The following is a 20,354-nucleotide window of genomic DNA, read 5'->3' as shown; positions in this document are numbered from 1 at the left end:
TATGCTTTGACATTATCTTTTCTCTTCTATTCTCTCCTATTGTTATGTTCTGAATTCTCAAAGATTCTAATGTAACCGCTAAATCAATTTAGTTACCCATTAATGGATTACAACTCAAATTTGAAAATAATTCCCTAAACTATATGTCTGGAAGAGACTGTGTTGGGTTAAAGAGTATGCTTATATTAAACTTTCCCATGTGTTATAAAATTGCTCTTGAAACTCTCCCCAACAATTAATGAAAGTTTGTTTCTTTACATGCAGTTCATTATCTCTTTTTAACTTTTAATTTTGAAATAATTTTATATTTACAGAAAAGTTGCAAAAATATTAAATGAAAGTTTCCATATGTTCTTCATCTAGCTTCCTTTTAGATTAATATCTTATGTAACCATATTGCAATTATTAAAACCAGGAAGCTAACATTGGCACAATACAATTCTCTAAACGACAGACCTTAATTCAAATTTCACCAGTTTTTCCTCTGATCTTTTCTCTTTTTTTTGTTCTAAGATCCTATTAAGAATCCCACCTTACATTTAGTTGCTATTTTTCCTTAGGCTTTTCCAGTCTGTAACATTTCCACAGTCTTTCTTAGTGCTGACAGTTCTGAAGAATACTGATCTGTTGTTTTTTAGTATATCCCTCAATTTGGGTTTATCTCATGTTTTATCAAGATTGGACTGAGACTATGTGGGTTTTTTTTTTGGGGGGGGGTGGGCAACAATGCCACAGACTTGACATGTCCATGGTGCATGGTATCAAGGGATTAATGATAATCAGCATATCATTACTGGTGTTGTTAACCTTGATCACTTGGGTAAGGTGGTGTTTAAGTTTCTCCACTGTGAAATTACTCTCTTTCACTTTGTAGTTAATAAATACCTTGAGGGGGGCACCTGGGTGGCGCAGTCGGTTAAGCGTCCAACTTCAGCCAGGTCACGATCTCGCGGTCCGTGAGTTCGAACCCCGCGTCAGGCTCTGGGCTGATGGCTCAGAGCCTGGAGCCTGTTTCCGATTCTGTGTCTCCCTCTCTCTCTGCCCCTCCCCCATTCATGCTCTGTCTCTCTCTGTCGCAAAAATAAATAAACGTTGAAAAAAAAATTTAAAAAAAAATAAATAAATACCTTGAGGGAGATACTCTAAGATTGTACAAGATCTGTTTCTCTTCAAAATTTTACCTATTTTTTAGCATCTATTAATGCATCTTGTCCAAAACAGTTATTATTGCAGTGTCTGCCTAATAATGATCTTCTGTTCCCCTCTTTCCATTTTAGCCAAACAAATTAATATAAATTGGTATCTATTGTTTTAAAATCATTTAGAGATTACAAGTGAAGTTGAATATCTTTATTTGCATTTATTGGCTATTAATAATTTTTTTCTTTGAAATGTCTCCTAATCTCCATTACTTCTTTTCTACTCAGTGTTTGCATGTTTTAAATTGGTTTGTTGATGCTCTTTATATGTTGTGGATTCTCATATTTTGCTATATGAGTATTTGTAAATAAATTTTCCTTGTGTGTAGTTTTAATTTTAAAATCAGGTATGCTATTTTGCTGTACTTAAGAATTATATTTTAATGTAATAAAATATGAAATTTTGCTTATATTCTATAACATTTTCCATCTTGTTTTCATAAATCCCTTTCTATCTGAGGTTATAAAGTTATTCTATATATTTTCTCCTTTAAGAAATTTTATTGTTGTATTTAAATATTAAATCCATCTGGAATTTATTCTTGTACATGGTATGAGGTACGGATCATAGTTGTGTTTTTGGTTAATCTATTTTATCAGGAATAGTCTATTATTTTCCTTCCTGATTTGGAAAAGTATTTTAGTCTTATTTACAAAATCCATAATTTCTGGGTCTATTCTTATGCCCTTTGTTCCACTGCTTGATTTTGCTTCCTATTGTTAATAACAAATAATTTATGCAGCTTTACTGTAAGTCTTGATAGCTTAGAAAGTCTTCTTTTTTTGTTACCCTGAATTGGAAAGATTCTGTAATCTTCCATATTATATTTAGAATTAGCTGCTTTCCTCCATAAAATTTTCTTTCACAATTATTTTTGATATGTATCAAATTTATAGATTCATTTAGTAAAAATGGATATTTTTAGGACATTAGGTCTATTTTTGAACATAGTAAAGCTCTTCATTCTCGCAGGTATTCTTTTATCCAAGGAAAATAAATACTTTCTTTATATGTCAAATGTTATGGAACTTTTTGCAATAATCTTACTTTAAAATAAAGAGGTTCATTTCTGTCAAAATCAACGTGCATTTTTATGTATGTCCTATTGTATAAGAAAGATGTATGAAAATATTTAATCCATAGTATAAAAAAATATGAGGAATCATGAGTTTTATGAAAGGATTTCATTCTGTAAAAATCCCCTTTTTTTTTCTTCCAAGGTATTGTGGCTAAGAGAGAAAAATGACCTAGTCAAAGAATAAAAATACAGTAATTTTATTTCTGCATAATTTGTGTTTATAAATTAATATGCAATTCAGCCCAGGTACTAGTATTTCACAGAAAAATCTTATTGAATTTGGGGAAACAATCACAAAATAGTATATCAATATTTTCCAGGAGCGCAGCAGGCAACTCATTCTTGGTGATTGTATAAGTGCAAACAGCTCGTTTGGATTTATTTGTCTCTCTGTTGTAATAATTGGCCACATCTACATGAATAAATGGACTTCTCTAGAAAGGTATTTGTGAAAAGAAGGAATTTTGCATGGGGACATGACCTTTAAGAGCAAAAGCTCTATTTGACTTTATATAGCTAACATTTGCAATAAATCAGGAATAGCATGACACATGAGCATGTTACAATGAAAACAACTGAAAGATCAATAAAAATGTGAAGTAAACATACAGTACATGGGAAATTATCAAAGCAAGCTCTTAAATGAGTAGTTGGATAGAATATTACTTCTAGAAATGGTCTATAAGAGTGAGTATTCCAATCTTTCTCATTTTATATAAATAAAATGAGACCCTAAGAAGATGAATATCTGAATAAAGATAACAACTAGGCTTTCCAGTTACCTTTTTTTTTTTTTTTTTCAGTTTTTTAATTGTGGAAAGTTATCATCCTCAACGGTCTTTCTTTTTCGCTGAAAAGTATGGTAATTGGTAAACACACGCTTGACAAAACTAACCATGGAGGTTGAGTGAGTTTTGCACATGGTAGAATGGAATTGGGAACTACTCTATCATAGGTCTATTTCAGGAGGAACAAATGAATATAGTAGAAAAACTAAGGATCTATATGTGGAGTTCTATAGTTTCAGAGAATTAGGAGCAGTAGATGTTGTTTGGATACTTAGTGAGTTAGAAGTATTCCAGAAAGGTAGAATGTGGCTAGACTGTGGGGGTTCAAGTGGGGAAAGTAATTTAAATTCCAAGAATGTGAACAAAAACAAAGAAGAATTTATAAAACAATAAAAACAACTCTTATAGAGTTGAATCTTCTTATCCTTGGCCTGAGATAGCTCATTGTCCTACTTCTATAAGCCCCATTGTTTATGGGTACAAAGGATTTCAGTTCTAATCAGCTAATAAACTATTGAGCACCTACATTGTATGTTCACTCCACTCAGAAATTTGGCTTTTCCAAAAATTCCCAAACTCTTGTATCTGTTCTCAAGGACATTACATATGATGGAGAAGGTAGATGTAAAAAAAAAAAAATCTATGATATAGTACTTAGCTGATGTGGACCCATCTTCTGGAAAACATTCACAGTCATCACACAATAAATGAATAGAAATTTTTTTAAAAATTTGTATTTCAGGAATGAAGCATACAAAATTACTTGGATTTTTAATTTTTTTAAATGTTTATTTATTTTTGAGAGAGAGAGACAGAGAGACAGAGCCCAAGCTGGGGAGGGGCAGAGAGGGACAGAGATCCAGAATCTGAAGCAGGCACCAGGCTCTGAGCTGTCAGCGCAGAGCCTGAGGTGGGACTCAAACTCACCAACCACAAGATTATGACCTGAGCCAAAGTTGGACACTTAACCAACTGGATCACCCAGGAGCCCCTTGGATATTTTGATTATGATCACTGTCACTGCTATTTGAAAAAGACTATATAGTGACTTGCAGTGATCTTTTTTCACCGCCACTGATGAAATTACACATAAAATTTCCCCCATCTTTTCTGTAGCAGTTGTGTAACTCTTACAATTGAACAGTATTTAATTTTTTTTCTTCTCTTCAGGGCATCAAGAATCAACATTGTTAATGTGTTTGATATTACTGACTTTGGAAATGAATGTTTGGATATTAATCTCATTTTTATTAAAAAGATAAAGTAATACATGCTTATTGTTATTTAAGGAAAATTTTCATAGAGATATGGATTACAGCAAAATGAAAGTATAATTTGCCATTCTTTTTCTATTCTTTTATCTCCAACCCAAATCAACTTATTTGTACCTTAACAACGTAAAATCTAGACGCATTAAAAACCTAAATGTAAACTTTTAAAAAATGTTTTATTTATTTATTTTGAGGGTGGGGGGAGGGGAGTGCACAAACAGAAGAAGGGGCAGGGAGAGAGGGAGAGAAAGAATCCCAAGCAAGATCTGCAATGTCAACACAGACCCGGATGTAGGGTTTGATCCCACAAACCATGAGACCATGACCCGAGCCGAAACACTCAACTGAGCTGGACACTCAACCAACTGAGCCACCCAGGGACCCCAAAAATGTAAGTGTAAAAAAAAAAGCTTCAAAATTTTATAAAATACATAAAATAACAATTTATTACCAAATATCTTCAGAACAATCACATTCAAGATGATTACTTAAATATGTCTAATCATATAGAAATATTTTGATGTATTTGACTGCATTTAAATGAAGACAGAATGACATTACCAATGTGATATACTACAGAGGAAAGTACATATTTATACATAGTACAAAGTGTTAGTACAGACTCTACACAGAAGTTCTGGAATTCAGTAGTAAACAATAGCATGTATAAGTAGGCAAAGATTATGGATAGACAAGCCTTAAGATATAGATAGTTATTGCCAATATATATACAAAAAATGCTAATTTTCACTTACACCAAGTAAAATTCTTACTAACTAAAATAACTCACTAACAAATGAGATTCATAAATTGTGTAATTCATCAGGAAAAACAATTAAAAATCTGACTATACAAATTCTTGGCAATGACTTAGAGTAAGGGAACTTTTATGTATTCCTTTTGGGAGTTTGAATAGGACCAATCTATTTAGCAACATTTAATAATGATTCAACAATGCCCTTCCATTGTACACAGCAACTACAAAGCCTCCATACATGAGATCCTTGCTCATACGATGATCTGAAAAGAGCTATTAGGAACTGTCTTAATGACTTCCAGGGGAGTGTCTGCAAGATCAGATGAGAAAAATCAACTTTACATTTAGAATAGAAGAGAGCATTCAAATCACTTCCTATCAGTATATGAAGACTTTGTGGTCACTCTAGATACACTATACAAAAATATCTGCTCATATACCCTAAAAAACAAATACAAAATGTTTATCCTAGCAATGTTTGTAAGAGTAAAATGGAACAAACAAAAACAATAAAATCCTTAATGTCCATTGATATATGAACGGGTAGGTGTGATTGAATTCCTATGTAGATTTAAAATTAATGATCCCTTTTTACCATATCAACCTATAAAAATTAGTAAACATGTTTCACAAAAAAACAGTTATAAAGTATATGTGCAGCACCACTTTATAGAAAAAAATTAAACAGAGACATCAGTATTACATATTTAAGGGTATATTATACATATATATACACACACACATATATATATACATGCATTTATATGTGTACTATAAATATATATAAACATACATACATACATGTAGGCATTCAAAACATAGAACAGATAGTCTATTACTTCTAAGTAGAATCATTGTAAGACAGTGGTTTTTCTCTGAGAAAGCAGAGGGTTTTGTCATATGTATATTTTTTCCTAAAAAATGTATCTGAAACAAATATAGAAAATGTTAATGTTTGTTGGGGCATAAGTGTTGTTACATTTTTTTCTCTCTACTTTTGAAAAGTGTCATAATTTAAGAAACAACAACAAAAGTCAAATGTGAAAAATATTACTAAGTGTTATGGAAGCACAGAGGAAAGCACTAAATTTTGGTGAAGAGAAAACAGGGTATTTACAGAGTGGATGATACTCACTTTGGACCTTGAATGATGCACAGAATTTGAGCAGACAGATAACAGGAAGTCCATTCTAAGCAGAAGCAATATTTGATTTGGGGTAGAGAAAAATATTTAGAATGATATTTAAAGAGTGCTGAGGATACATTAGAATCAGTCAGGAAAATACTGCTTGAGAGAAATTTTATGGAATTTAGGAATATGAAGGCAGTAGGAGGAAGGAATTGGGTCAAAGTGACATTTTGATGAAGTGTAAAACAGAATGGAGGCTGAGGACAATACATTGGATTTGAACTGATGAGAAAAGAGAGTCTTGGTGTAGTGTGATTTGAATTAAAAGTGCAATGGAGAGAGAAGTGGCAGCAGTCACTTCTGTGGGTATGCTTCTTGGAGAAGGAAAAAATATATAGAAAAGTAATAGTTCAGCTGGCTAGATGAAAGTTTATCATCGCTGTTGTGTTTTTCATTTTTAAGCATATGAGATACTTGGGGTATATTTTTAGTCTGAGGGGAAATAATCAGAAGAAGCAATTATGAGGCCAGATCCTGGAGGACCTGGAGGAGATGGGCAAGGTTATTATCCATAGCTGGGGTGGAAGGGTAAACAGGAATTAAAAATAGGAAAGAAAGACTGGTGGTGATATAGTGATGGTCAGAGGGAAAGAAGAGAATTGAAAAGATTGTGGTAGAGGACCTAGAATTTAGAAAAAAAAAAAAAAAAAGAGCAGAGGCAGGATTACCAGCTTGGAGAATTAGAAATAGTTTGACAAGTGTGCTAAAGGGAATGAAAGTAGACATTGAGTGTGGACATGAAGGCTCTATGACACAAGACACTTCATTCCATCCTCTGCTGAAGCTCCTCTCTGGTTTGTGATCACCCACGTTGCATTGTATTGTGACTAACTGTACACCCACTTTCCTTTCAGAATGTTCACCTACATGTGCCAGGAACATAGTATGCACTTTATAAATGTTTCTCAAATGGATACACAAAACATTGGATTAGTTCATAAGTTATGTTCAAATTCTGTCTCTGATGCATACTCTGGCACTGGGGACAAGCTCTATGAATTCCAGTAAAAACTTTGTGGGAAAATTAGGAGAAATATATAAGAACCTGAGCAGATGTACTAATGGCAGTCTCTTTTCTAAGAGGGAGGCAGTATAGCATTGTATTTCAGAGTATAAGCCTGTCACCACCTAACAATGGAGTGATGCTGGACAAGTTGCCTTTCCTCTTTATAAGGGAAAGTAGGCTTGTCATGAGGACAGTTAGTCTCTCAGAATCAGTACTCATAAAATCTTAGTAATTTTACTTATTTAATATAATTTTATTCCCTAAGCTCTGTCCATCAAATGCAGGGTGCAATCATTGAGGGCTTCCTATGTTCATAGTACAGCTTGAGGTATACCTTTGTTATATAAAGGTAGTATTATGTTTTATCACTGGGTTGCTAGTTGGAAATCTTTCTATATTTTGGAATTAAACTTATGTGTATATTCAGCTAGTTACATGGATTAGAACTAAATCCCCCTCACCCTCTCAATAAGATTTATCAAGCTGTTTTTTAAAGAGCTTATATGATGTACAGGATATGATTTGAGAAAGTTTAAGTGCAAATTTAGGCTAAAGAGTTAGACATTAAAGGCAAAGAACAGTGGTTAGCTAAAAATACCTTTGAGAATTAAATTGAATATTTACTAGATGGATGTTCCAGATTTAGCAAAATTAAATTTTAAAACTGTGCCTATAACAAATCTATGACAGAGAATAGACAGGCTTAAACAGAAAACAGAAGGGTGGAGTAAAGGTGAAGCATGGCAGAGGCACTCAATTTATATCCCCAATTATGTATGTTCCATTCTAGGAGATCTTAGAGCAAACAACTTTGATCCTCTGTGACTTTTGTTTATTACTGAATTAACAAGAAGCTACTGATGTGGTCTGTAACTATTATATGATTTCACTTGCAAAAATATTTCTATGCTATAAAAAAGCATGGTGCTCTTTTACTCAAGAGAACTAACTCCAATACATAATCTTAAATTTTCTTTGTCCTCCATCCCCAAGAAAGAATTCTCCCCCTAAGTAGAATAATAAACATGAGTGTTGGTTTATTCAGATACCTAAGTCAAAAAGAACAATATTTTGTAATTATGTGATAAAAATGATTTAGAAGCAATTTCAAAAGAGATCAGAGTATGAAATAAGAGAATGAAAAGTTCCAATGATTTATCTGCCTACAGCAGATATAGGTGAAAATATTTTTTATGTTCAGTTCTCTCTCATGCAAAGGGAAAAATTAGTTCTTGAGGACAATGGGATGAAATTTTAACAGACAGAGAACAATACTTGGAGCACAAGTGTGGAACAGGACCATTCCTGAGATGATCCTCCCTGGAAGTCAGTCATAGGGGACAATATGGAAATCAGCAGGGAGGCAGGACTCCTTCACAGCTCAGGCATCAATCTCCTCCTCCTCTTTCCTAACCTGCACAAATTTCCAGTGAGTGAAATCAAGGCCCTGACCGTGTCTTATTTGGAAAGTGGGTCAAGTCATACCTGACACACTTACTTAAGATTGTAGGATAAGATAAGATTGCAGAAGATAAGTAATCTTTGGAAAAGTATAAAACATTAATGAACTGTATATGTGAGGATTTATTTAGGTGGTCAGATTGTAGCAGCGATGATAACAAAGCTAATGATAGTGTTTACACAGCAGTGAACAGGCAGATGTACAATGAAACATTCACTGTTCAATCAACCGGATGAAGGAACTGCATAATGCCAAACAGCTGGGTATTTGGAAACATCCAGACATTTGATAGGGCAGTTTCTCATTTTTTAAAAATGGATTTCTCTTCAGAGCCTGAACATATTCCATACAAGGAATCTGGTTTGTCTCAACACCTTCTTTCCCTTTCTTCCCCCTTTTTTAAACCATAATGGGATTACCTTGTTCTTTATCTGAAATATCTATATTGAAGGAACTATTTACTGCTTAAAAAAAACCAAAGACACTTCAAAGAGTCACGATTTGTAATTCTTCAGAATACTTAGTAAAATCACATGTCATAGGTTCTTGGCACAATTATTAAAGGTGTTTCAAAATGGTCTAATGATGAAATAGACATTCAGCTTCAAAGACACTGTTAGAAGGACAATTCATTTGGCTATGTAGGTTTGTTAAAAAACAAACAAACAGGGGCGCCTGGGTGGCGCAGTCGGTTAAGCGTCCGACTTCAGCCAGGTCACGATCTCGCGGTCCGTGAGTTCGAGCCCCGCGTCGGGCTCTGGGCTGATGGCTCAGAGCCTGGAGCCTGTTTCCGATTCTGTGTCTCCCTCTCTCTCTGCCCCTCCCCTGTTCATGCTCTGTCTCTCTCTGTCCCAAAAATAAATAAACGTTGAAAAAAAAAATTAAACAAACAAACAAACAAACAAACACCAAACAGATTAACTATGAGTTTTGTCACCTCAACTCAAATATAAGTTTTGTATTTTCATGGAGGAATAATATTGATCATTACCATTTTTAATCAACCCTCTGCCCCCTATATACCCACAGAATTGACTTTATTGCAACTATGCTCCATACTTGTCTATGGATTGAATGGTGAACTGAATCTCTTTTTAAAATGTATTAGAAGGAAGCTTGTGCTGGAACATCTACCATCTGTAGAAAAATAAATAAATAAAAAAGAACCATTTTAATTCCAGAGCATGTGGTTACTGGAACTGGAGGTCCTTAATTGCATCTTTTGAAAAGGCAAGGGCATCTCTATTTATTAGGCATTTAAATTCAATGCACTGCAATGTCTCTTCTCTTTGCACTTGCCTCAGTAATTGGGTGTTGACTCTGTGCCTTCAGGCTAATTCAATGCTTATGTGGTTAAGATATAGACTGGCTGCTCCTGTGTGAATACTTTCTGGCTTTAGCCCATTACCCATCCTTTTCCTAGATTTCAATAATAAATAGAGTCCTTCATTCACTGAAAGAATGTCCTTGGACTTGTTTATGCTCCATGATGCTCATACACTGCACTGTTTCCTTGGCCTTCGACTTTGCAGCTTGAGTTGTCCAGCAGCCTGATTTTCCTTTACAGGAAGCTATGTGTTGTAGTTTTGTAGAGCAGAGATCCCTTTCTACCTAATTCTAGTCTCTACACATGCCCTTGCAACTGTACATACTTATCTAAAAACATTACTTTAACAAGATACTTCCTGTTCAGAAAGAATCTGTGGGTCTTATTTTGATGGAACATCATAATATAAATCTTCTGCTTTGTTCTCAATGATTTCTGTAAATAAAATTTGGCATCCAGCACTTCTTTATGTTTGAAAGTACTGTCACAGGCTTCAATCCAATATAGGGACTTCTTACTTTCTTCGGAATATATCAGAAATGTATATGTATATGTGTATATATATACATATATATGTACATATATATACATATATATATAACATTTTCATGAAAATATTTGTGTCATTTTTTTCTATTAGTTTATTTTAAATTGAGGTATAGTACATAAAAGTGAAGTGTATTTGTTTCAACCGTATAATTCAATGCATTTTGATAAATGCTTACACCTATATAATTCACCCTGCTATCACGATACCAAACACTTATACCCCCTCCAAAAGCTCATTTATTCCCCTCCCAGTATGTTCACCAATCACTGCTCAACATTCTATCACCATAAATTAGCTTTGCCTGTTTTAAGCTTCATACAAATGGGTTATTAGAAAATGTACCCTTTTGTGTTCAGCTTGCTTTCACTCAGCATATTTTTCCATGGCGCTTCATTTATCAACAGGCTATTTTTATTACTCAGTATTATTCCCTTGTATGAATATACTACAATTTATTTATCTATCCCCCTATTGATTTCAGTTTGGGCCATTATAAATAAAGCTGCTGTGAATATCCATCAGTAAATGTTTGTACAAACATACATTTTCAAATCTTGTAGGTGAATACATGAGAATGGAATTGCTGGATCATACGGCAGGTGTAACTTCTTAAGAAACAGCAAACTCTTTACCAGTGTGGTTTTGCCACTGATAGAATACCAACTTTACCACTGGTAGTGTGTCAATTTCTCCATATCTTCACTAATTTAGGTTTGTGCTGCTTTGTAATTTTGGCTATTCTGATGGATGTGTAATGGTAGCTCATTGTGATTTTAATTTACATTTTCCAGATAACTAATAATATTGAACACACTCATATGCACTTAATGACATTCATATTTTCCTCCTTTCCTTTCATATGGGTAAAGTGTTCCCTTTTTTATTCCTTAGAATGTTATATGCTAAAGGAATTTTTGATGCCCTTTATCAGACTGAGGCATTTCCCTGGTTTGTAAGGATTTTCCTCATGAATGTGTGTTGAGTTTTGTCAATTGCGTTTTCTAGATCTGTTGAGAAACTAGTATAATTTTTCCTTTTTTTTATTAATGCAGTGAATTACATTAATTTATTTTGTTATGCCCAGAATTCATGATCCCCAAAGACCACTAGGGAGCCGAGTCCGATGCAAAAGCAAAGAGACTTTATTCGAGCTAGCTCGAGCTCAATCCCCTACCTGCACCGAGGCAGCGGTGAGATACCAGGGAAAGAGGGCGAGTTTCAAAAGGACAAAGGTTTTATTGGGGCCTGGGGGCAGTTGGTGAGGTAATGGCTATGGCCTCAGCCGATTGGCTGGGGAAGGGTCCTGGGGAAGGGTCGAGTCCTGTTAGGCAGGTGAGGGGGGGTTACTCAAGGGGAGGAGGTGTGGTCAAGGTGAAGGACACAGAACAAGATGGAGTCGGCTGGCGTAGGCCCGCCCTTTCAATTTTTCAATTAATAAATTGAAATAAATCTTGCTGAATAAACCTTGTATTTCTGGGGTACACAACACTGGTCATAAAATATTCTTTTTATATATCACTGAATTTAATTTGCTAATGCTGTTTTGAGGATTTTTATGTCAATATTAATGACACATATTGGTTTGTAATATTCTTTTGTTGCAGTATCTTTGCCAGGTTTTGGTATCAGAGTTATAATCACCTCATAAAATGAGTCGGGGAGGGCTTTCTCCTCCTGTATTTTCTGAAAGAGTTTGTTAAAGACTTTTATTACTTCTTTCATAAATGTTTGATAGAATTTGCTACTCTTGTGTCTGTCACCTGACATTCTTCCTGACTTTCTACCAGTCTATCTTTACTTTGTAATGACCACTATTCTACCTCTCCTGGTTGTCCTATGGTTTCCATCCACCTCAAAAGTGTTTTCTTCTATTAAACTTTCCCTACTGCTATGAGCTGAGAACAATCTTTCATATCTAAACTTTCATATCCCTTTATCCCATTGATTTGGTGCTTATCCTTTTTTGCCTTTGCATTTCAATGATTAACCTTCATGCTTTATATTCCCTACAAGAGATTAAACTTCTTGAATGTATCTTAAAATTGTTTTGAATCAGAGCACACAATACAAAATTTTGTATCTAGTTAGTAATTCATTTTTTATTTCATTAAAACTAATGGAAGGTGGTCTTTTGCTTCTAACCAATTTAAAGTATTGCAATAGGAATAGTGTTTACCTTATCACCTGAAACAAGTGCACTTCCTCTACCCTAAGGGCAAAATATATGAAACAATAACTTTTAGGACACTGCACATCAGTGATGAAGGGCAGGGATCCCTGTGAACTGGAAAATAAAATGATAGTTCCAGCTGACTGCCCTAAAGAGTTTCTAAGCCACAGCTCTAAAAGGTGGAACTGAAGCCAAAGTTGTGAATCTCTTACTTGAGAAGACAGATCTGAGAGAGTCCAGGGAGACAGAGGTGGCTGATGCTCATAGCATACCAGAGAAAAGAGAAATTCAGAGGGAGAAAATTCTGGAAGTCTATAGAGGATTCTCCTCACCTATTCAGCGGACAGCTGCCTAGTGAATTGCGTGAGGAAACTAACCAAGACCAAGGAGGTAAGAGTGGCTGGTGTTGACACAGGTAGACGAATAATATTTGTTTCTGTAAGTCATCCTGGAAACCTTTATGCTTCACAGGGCATTGGGTAGAAAACCCAGAAGGGTCTTGCTTCAGTAGTGGGAAATAATTAGCCCAAGACTAAATGCTGCTCTGGTCTCACCTAACAAATTATTGTTCAATTATACTATAGTAAAGCTATTAAAAAAAAAAAAAACTAATAGGAGGAAGGATTTTTTTTTTCTTTTGTTTTGTTTTGCTATCATTCAGTTGAAAATATTGTGGAGAATTTTCTCTGTAATGTTATTTTTGACCTAGTGATATTTAGGAGTGTTTTGGGGGTTTTTCCCAAAATTTTTTTTTCAGGTATCCCTTTCTTACTAATTTAATATTTAATTCTACTTTGTCAGAACTATTCTGTATATTTTAATTCTTTGGATTTTATGAAAATGATCCTATTATATGAACTAAGGTATAATCTTCTGTCACTGTTTGTCATGTCAGGATTCTAAACTCTATGCTGTCTCCTACTTTTTAAGCCCTCACCAGAAGGCTACCCTACCCAGAATCAGCTTTTAGTCCTAGCTGAGTTCTGAGATCAATTTTCAAATTGAGTTATTCTTTCCCTTTAGCTATTCCTGCCTAAGTGTGGAATGACACAAGTACTTTTTATGTCTCAGCCTTCACTCCATAGAGCAACAAACAATAGACATTAAAATGGAACATTTGGGAGTTTACTTAGCTTCTGTGTGATTGGAATGACATAGGATGTCCAAGTTGAATTCAAGACCATGCACAGTTCCTCTATTACTTCAAATCCATCAGATAAGTGAATTCCTTTGTGGAAACTTCAGCTATTAGAGGAAAATCATGTCACTGTATATCTCTTCTCTTCTTCCTTTCCTTCTCCATAGTTTTTCATGATGTATTTTATTATGCAAATTTTTATGTGCCAGGCCACAGAATGAACAATGGTTAGCAAAATCTTTGTTAAGATGAGTAAAAAAAGGTATGCCATTAATAATAACTGTTTTTGTTTTCATTAAATTCTGTTAAGTTCATTTAGTTCGTAAGCAACTATTGGAGACAAAAAGACCATATGTTTCTATTTCCACATATACATATCTTTACATATTTAAGAAGTTCCCCTATACTTCTTCCCATACTTAATTTTTCAATAATTAACAACATCAGAAAGAACCTGCTTCCTGACAGAACACAAATCTTCAAATAATTGAAAATGCACTTACCTTTTCTTACAATTGGATGGCCCAAGCTCCATCTATTATTTCTTCTAGGAATTAGAATTAACTTCAATCCTATCTTTACAGCTAGAAAAGTTTGCACTAAGTTATAGTTAATCACAATCATCATGCCATAGGAAGATGGTAGGAAAAAATAAATTATACCCTCGTACATATATATTAGATAAATTATTAGCTAGGTTTATCTGCATATCAAGATACATCTATATCTATATCTGTCTATATCATTTATATATTATATATATTATACTATATGTATATATCTAAAGCTCTTTCCACATATATAGATGGAGATATATGTCTATAGATACATATCTAGATGGATAGTTGGATAGATAGATGATAGATAGATAGATAGATAGATAGATAAAAGAGAGCAAGAAAGAAAACAAGTAGGTTCTAGAGTTCTCATTTCTGCAGCTGGCCACAAAGCTGGGTTGGTATATTTAACATTTTCTCCACTGCTCACTCAACATTCCTCTTGTCCTCAACCAAGACCTAGTTTTTGGGAGTCTTTTACTAGTGGGGCAATCCATATCACAAATTCTGAAGATTCACAATGTGATTAAGATCATAATATACTTTATATTTTAACCTGAGAAACTTTTGACTATAAGAGTGATATTAGTAATTATGTTAGTAATAAGATGTATAAATGAAGACAGTCTCAGGCAAACCAGGACATTTGGCTGCCCTATGTATATGTGAATTTCTTTTTTTTTTTTAAAGGTTTCAGAAATATTTTTTATTTATTTAATTTTTTAATATAAAACTTATTGTCAAATTGGTTTCCATACAACACCCAGTGTATATGTGAGTTTTTATATTGCTTCACAACACAGCAGTAGGAGGAGGAACTTCAGAATATGCCATGTGTTCCATAAACACTTCTTATCTCCCTTATATACTAGTATATTAATTTCTCCATTAGAGTCAAGATTAAGTACCTGATATGTCAACTATAATTCAATAATAAAACTTTAAAAAAAGAGTAAGTATCCTAACAGACATAGGGGGAAGGGAAGAATTGCCCCTTCTATGTCTGATGGCTCACTACAATCATGAGGAGCCAAAAATGCTATGTGGCAATTCAAATCTACAATTAAAATGAAGTATTGTATCATCTTCTAAAGAAAAATTCCTTCTTGGGTATGAAGACTACTACACCTGAAGTTTCTAAAGTCAAATTATTAGTAAGCAAGCATCCTCTGAATGGTTCATTATATGTTGTACTGAAAAGCACATATCACGTTTCCATCATATGTTTCTCAGTCACTCTACTTTGTTTATGGGAAAAAAGCATTGTATGTCAGAAAACATCTCTTAATTGGCTTTATAACTAATTTCTCAAAAAGGCAGACCATATATATCAGTCCCACTTTTTCTTAGTGATGGTAAAGCCAGTGAATTGCTTCAGAATAGGCTCATTACTAGACTTTTTTTTCTTTTTTGTTGCAAAATAAATTTCTTGAATTAGAAGCAATGTAGTCTAGGATATTACAGTGGTGAATAAGACATTCAGATAGAATGATAGTAGTGCTGGTAGATGCGTGTTAGGAAGTCAGTGCAAATCCATATGCTATGTAAGTGCAGCCCAAATGAGAACAAATCATTTCCCAATCCATAATGGATGGTTTCCAATGTAACTGTTCTTGCAGCAGATGACTAGCTAGTCTTCTTGGATATACTGATAGATTGGGCATTCAGTAGTAGTATCCAGATTGGCTTTGTTGGGATCATCCATATTTTTTAACCCATGAATTATTTTATTTTCACTTTGATCTCTTTTTCAGGAGCCAAATGAACCAGCACAGAGGTGGCTGAGTGTGAAACAATAAGATAAAAAGATAGAAAGATGGATGGATGAATAGATAGATAGATAGATAGATGATCCCCATTTCCTGAAACAAGCCTCCTAAAACACTTGTAAATAGCGATGCTAGGAGAACCTTTGGTGGTAACATTTAGTCTTTGACCAGTTCCCAGCACAGAGCTCCTAAAACTCTTATAATTTCCTAAGTGATTAGAACACTAGGAGTATCTTTTGTTCTAATATTTTGTCTTTGACCCTGGTTCCTGAAACAGAGATCCTAAATCTCTTGGAATTGCCTGGATATCCTTTGTTCTAATGAGATGACCCTGAGTGAGTTTCTGGATGGCTTCTGGATATAGGCTTGTCATCAGAAAGATCAAGCCATGATCAAGTTTGTAATTTTCAGCCCTATCTTCCATTCTCCAGAGAGGAGAGAGGGGCTGGAAGTGGAATTAATAATTGATCATGCCACCTGAGAAAGTTTCCATAAAAATCCCAAAATTGCAGGTTGGTGAAAACATTCATATACTGGGAGAATGATGTACTCTAATTTCAGAGGGAAAGAGGCTCCTGTACTTCCAGATCTGGCCGTACATATTTCTTCATCTGGTTATTAATGTTATCATATCCTTTATCATATGATAAACTGGCAAATAGAAGTAAGTGTTTTCCTGAGTTCTGTGAGCTGTTCTAGCAAATAATTGAGTCCAAGAGGGAGGTCATGGGAACATCCAATTTGTAGCCAATTTGTAGACAGAAACTGTGGATAACCCAGGGGCTTACTACTTGCAATTGGCTTCTAAGGTGTGGGGCAGTCTCATGGGACTAATTCCTTAATCTGTGGGGTTTGCACTAATTCCTTTTATGTTGGAATTAAACTGAATTATAGGACACCCAGCTGAGGTCACAGAGAATTTCTTGATGTGGAGCAAGAAATATTCCACACATCTTGTGTCAGAAGTATTGTGAGTGTGGTAGTAATGTGAGAAACCAGTGTACATTTCATAAAAATACATCATTTATGTTGTCATATAATGGGTTTATTATTGTTACTCTCAATAAATTATTTAGTAAGTATTTTAACTTTTCCTCAATTTTAGTTTCTAACATAGCAAGTATCAAAACATGCAATCCATAGACACATAGATTAGTAGAACAGACTAGAATAGTAGAACAGAACAGAAAACTCAGAAATGAACCCACAAATATATGGTCAATAAATCTTTGACAAAGAAAGCAGGAAAAAATATCCAATCAGAAAAAGACAGTCTCTTCAACAAATGGTGTTGGGAAAAACGGACAGTAACATGCAAAAGAATGAAATTGGACCACTTTCTAACACCATACATAAAAATAAATTCAAAATAGATTAAAGACCTACATGTGAGACCTGAAACCATATAAATCCTAGAGGATAACATAGCCAGTAACTTCTTTGACATTGTCTGTATAGCAACTTCTTTCTAAATTTTTTTTTTTTTCAACGTTTATTTATTTTGGGGACAGAGAGAGACAGAGCATGAACGGGTGAGGAGCAGAGAGAGAGGGAGACACAGAATCGGAAACAGGCTCCAGGCTCCGAGCCATCGGCCCAGAGCCCGACGCGGGGCTCGAACTCACGGACCGCGAGATCGTGACCTGGCTGAAGTCGGACGCTTAACCGACTGCGCCACCCAGGCGCCCCTAGCAACTTCTTTCTAGATATGTCTCCTGAGGCAAGAGAAACAAAAGCAAAAATAAACTATTGGGATTACATCAAAATAAAAAGCTTCTGTACAGTGAGGAAAATAACAAAACTAAAAGGCAACCCACGGGTGTCCAATAATGTCTGGGGGATCCTGGCAAGTGGCATGATGAAAAAGAAGTGGGAGAATCTGGGCATTGCTCTAGAGATGGAGGAGATGGAGGAGAAGGTGTCACAGTGTAGTAGGCACCTGGAGGCTGTAAACTCTAGGCTCTGAGGCAGAGATAAACCCAAACGGCCAAGAAGTCTCTAGAGAAGGAGAAAAACAGCCTGATGAACAAAGCCTCCAACTATGAGAAGAAACTAAAGTTGCTTCAGCAGGAGAACTGGTAGAACATGTTGCTCTTTGGCCATCTTCATCCTCCTGACCCTCATCTGTACCTATTAGGCAATGTGAACCTGAGATTTCTCCATAGTCAGCACAGGGTTCCCTTTGGCTCCCTGGTCACAATGAAACAAGTCCTTTAAACTTCAAGACAACAAAGGTACAGGAGCATTTCTCTTCAATGGAAACACTGGAGCAGGGCTTCCTGTTGGCCCAGCCCCTCTTGCCCCCTGGTCTTGCTGTGGGGCTTGGGTCTCCAGAAGGACTTTGTACTGGTTCCTCTCTCAGTCCAAAGGAAAAGTAATAAACAACAGCCATGCTCGGGGCATGTGGGTGGCTCAGTTGGTTGAGCATCCTACTCTTGATTTCTGCTCAGGTCTGATCTCACGGTTCATGGGTTCAAGCCCCATGTCGGGCTCTGCACTGATAACACAGAACCTGCTTGGGATTCTCTCTCTCCCTTTTTCTCGGCCCCTCCCCCACTGATGCTCTATCTCTCTCTCTCTCTCAAAATAAATAATTAAGCATTAAGAACAGCCAGGTTGCTTCTGTCTGCAAAACTTAAAAAAGTAAAATAAAATAAATAAAAAGCAGCCTATGAAATGGGAGAGAATATATTTGCAAATGATATATCTGATAAAGGGTTAGTATCCAAAATATATAAAGAACTTATATAACTCAACACCCCAAAAAACAAATAATCCAATTTAAAAATGGGCAGAAGACATGAATAGACATTTTTCCAGAGAAGACCTACAGATGGCCAACAGGCACATGAAAAGATGCTCAACATCACTGATCATCAGGGAAATGCATATCAAAATTACAATGAGATTGTCACCTCAAACCTCTCACGATAGCTAAAATCAACACCATATATATATGTATATATATGCAAATGTATATTACATATATATGATGGAATGTTACTCAGTCATAAAAGAGAATTAAACTTTGCCATTTGCAATGAAATGGATGGAGCTAGAAAGTATGCTAAGCGAATTAAGTCAGAGAAAGACAAATGCCATATGATTTCACTCATATGTGGAATTTAAGAAACAAAGCAAATGAGCAAAAGGAAAAAAGAGAGAGAGGCAAACCAAGAAACTAACTCTTAACTGTAGAGAACAAACTGATGGTTAGCAGAAGGGAGGTGAGTGGGGGATAGGTTAGATAGGTGATGGGGATTAAGGAGTCATTTGTTGTGATGAGCAACAGGTGTTGTATGGAAGTGTTGAATCACTATATTGTACACATGAAGCTCATACTGTATTTAAGCTAACTGGAATTTAAATAAAAACTTTTAAAAAGATACAGTTCACATAAACAAAAACTTTTTGGTATTTTCAATAAATGTTAAGACCATAAAGGGTTCTTGAGACCAAAAAGTTCGAGAACAACTTCTTTAAAGAATAGCTGTTATCTGCTGAGGGAAACAGAGGTTTGTTATTAACCTCTAGGAGACTACACTATGATACTCTTAACAGAGCTTTTCAGAGCCTGCTGGCAACATTATAATCTGCCGTGACACTTTAAGAGCCAAATGGCAGATTTGCTTGAACATCATCTGGGACCAGGTGAAAAGCCTTATTTTTCCCTGGATCTTAGTCAAAATTGCCAGTTTGGGGACTTCTTAATAAATCACTAGAAACAAAACAATCAGATATATCATATATGGCCTCCAAAATCCTAAGATGCCAACCAAAAAAAAAAAATTGAAACTTTCTTAGTAGTTGTCATTACATGATGTTATAATTTTTCTTTCTTTTAAAGGAAATATCCTGACAAGCCACAGATGAATAATTTCTAAATGTTTCACGAAGTGACAGACCACTGAATTTTTATGGGGCTTATCTTCTGACCCCTGGATGTAACAAATTCAAGTTACCAAGACAGGAAATTTCTTCATTTCTACATTCTGCTTACCAGGTCCCATGGATGACAAAATCAATGGAGTAGACCAATGTGTCCTGTGCGAAATGAGAATATAAAATTTCTTGCCGACTAATTACAGTTGA

At 35.1% G+C, this 20,354-nt stretch overlaps 1 pseudogene; it reads left to right on the top strand.

The window, feature by feature from the left end:
* The first annotated feature begins 18,117 nt into the window (after positions 1–18,117).
* Positions 18,118–18,399, top strand: LOC112868422 (coiled-coil domain-containing protein 167 pseudogene; annotated as a pseudogene).
* Positions 18,400–20,354: the final 1,955 nt, after the last annotated feature.

This window comes from Puma concolor, chromosome D3, assembly GCF_028749965.1.
Source record: "Puma concolor isolate L17-30 chromosome D3, mPumCon1.1.hap2, whole genome shotgun sequence".
Taxonomy (NCBI): Eukaryota; Metazoa; Chordata; class Mammalia; order Carnivora; family Felidae; genus Puma; species Puma concolor.
This window is presented reverse-complemented; position numbering and strand designations above follow the sequence as displayed.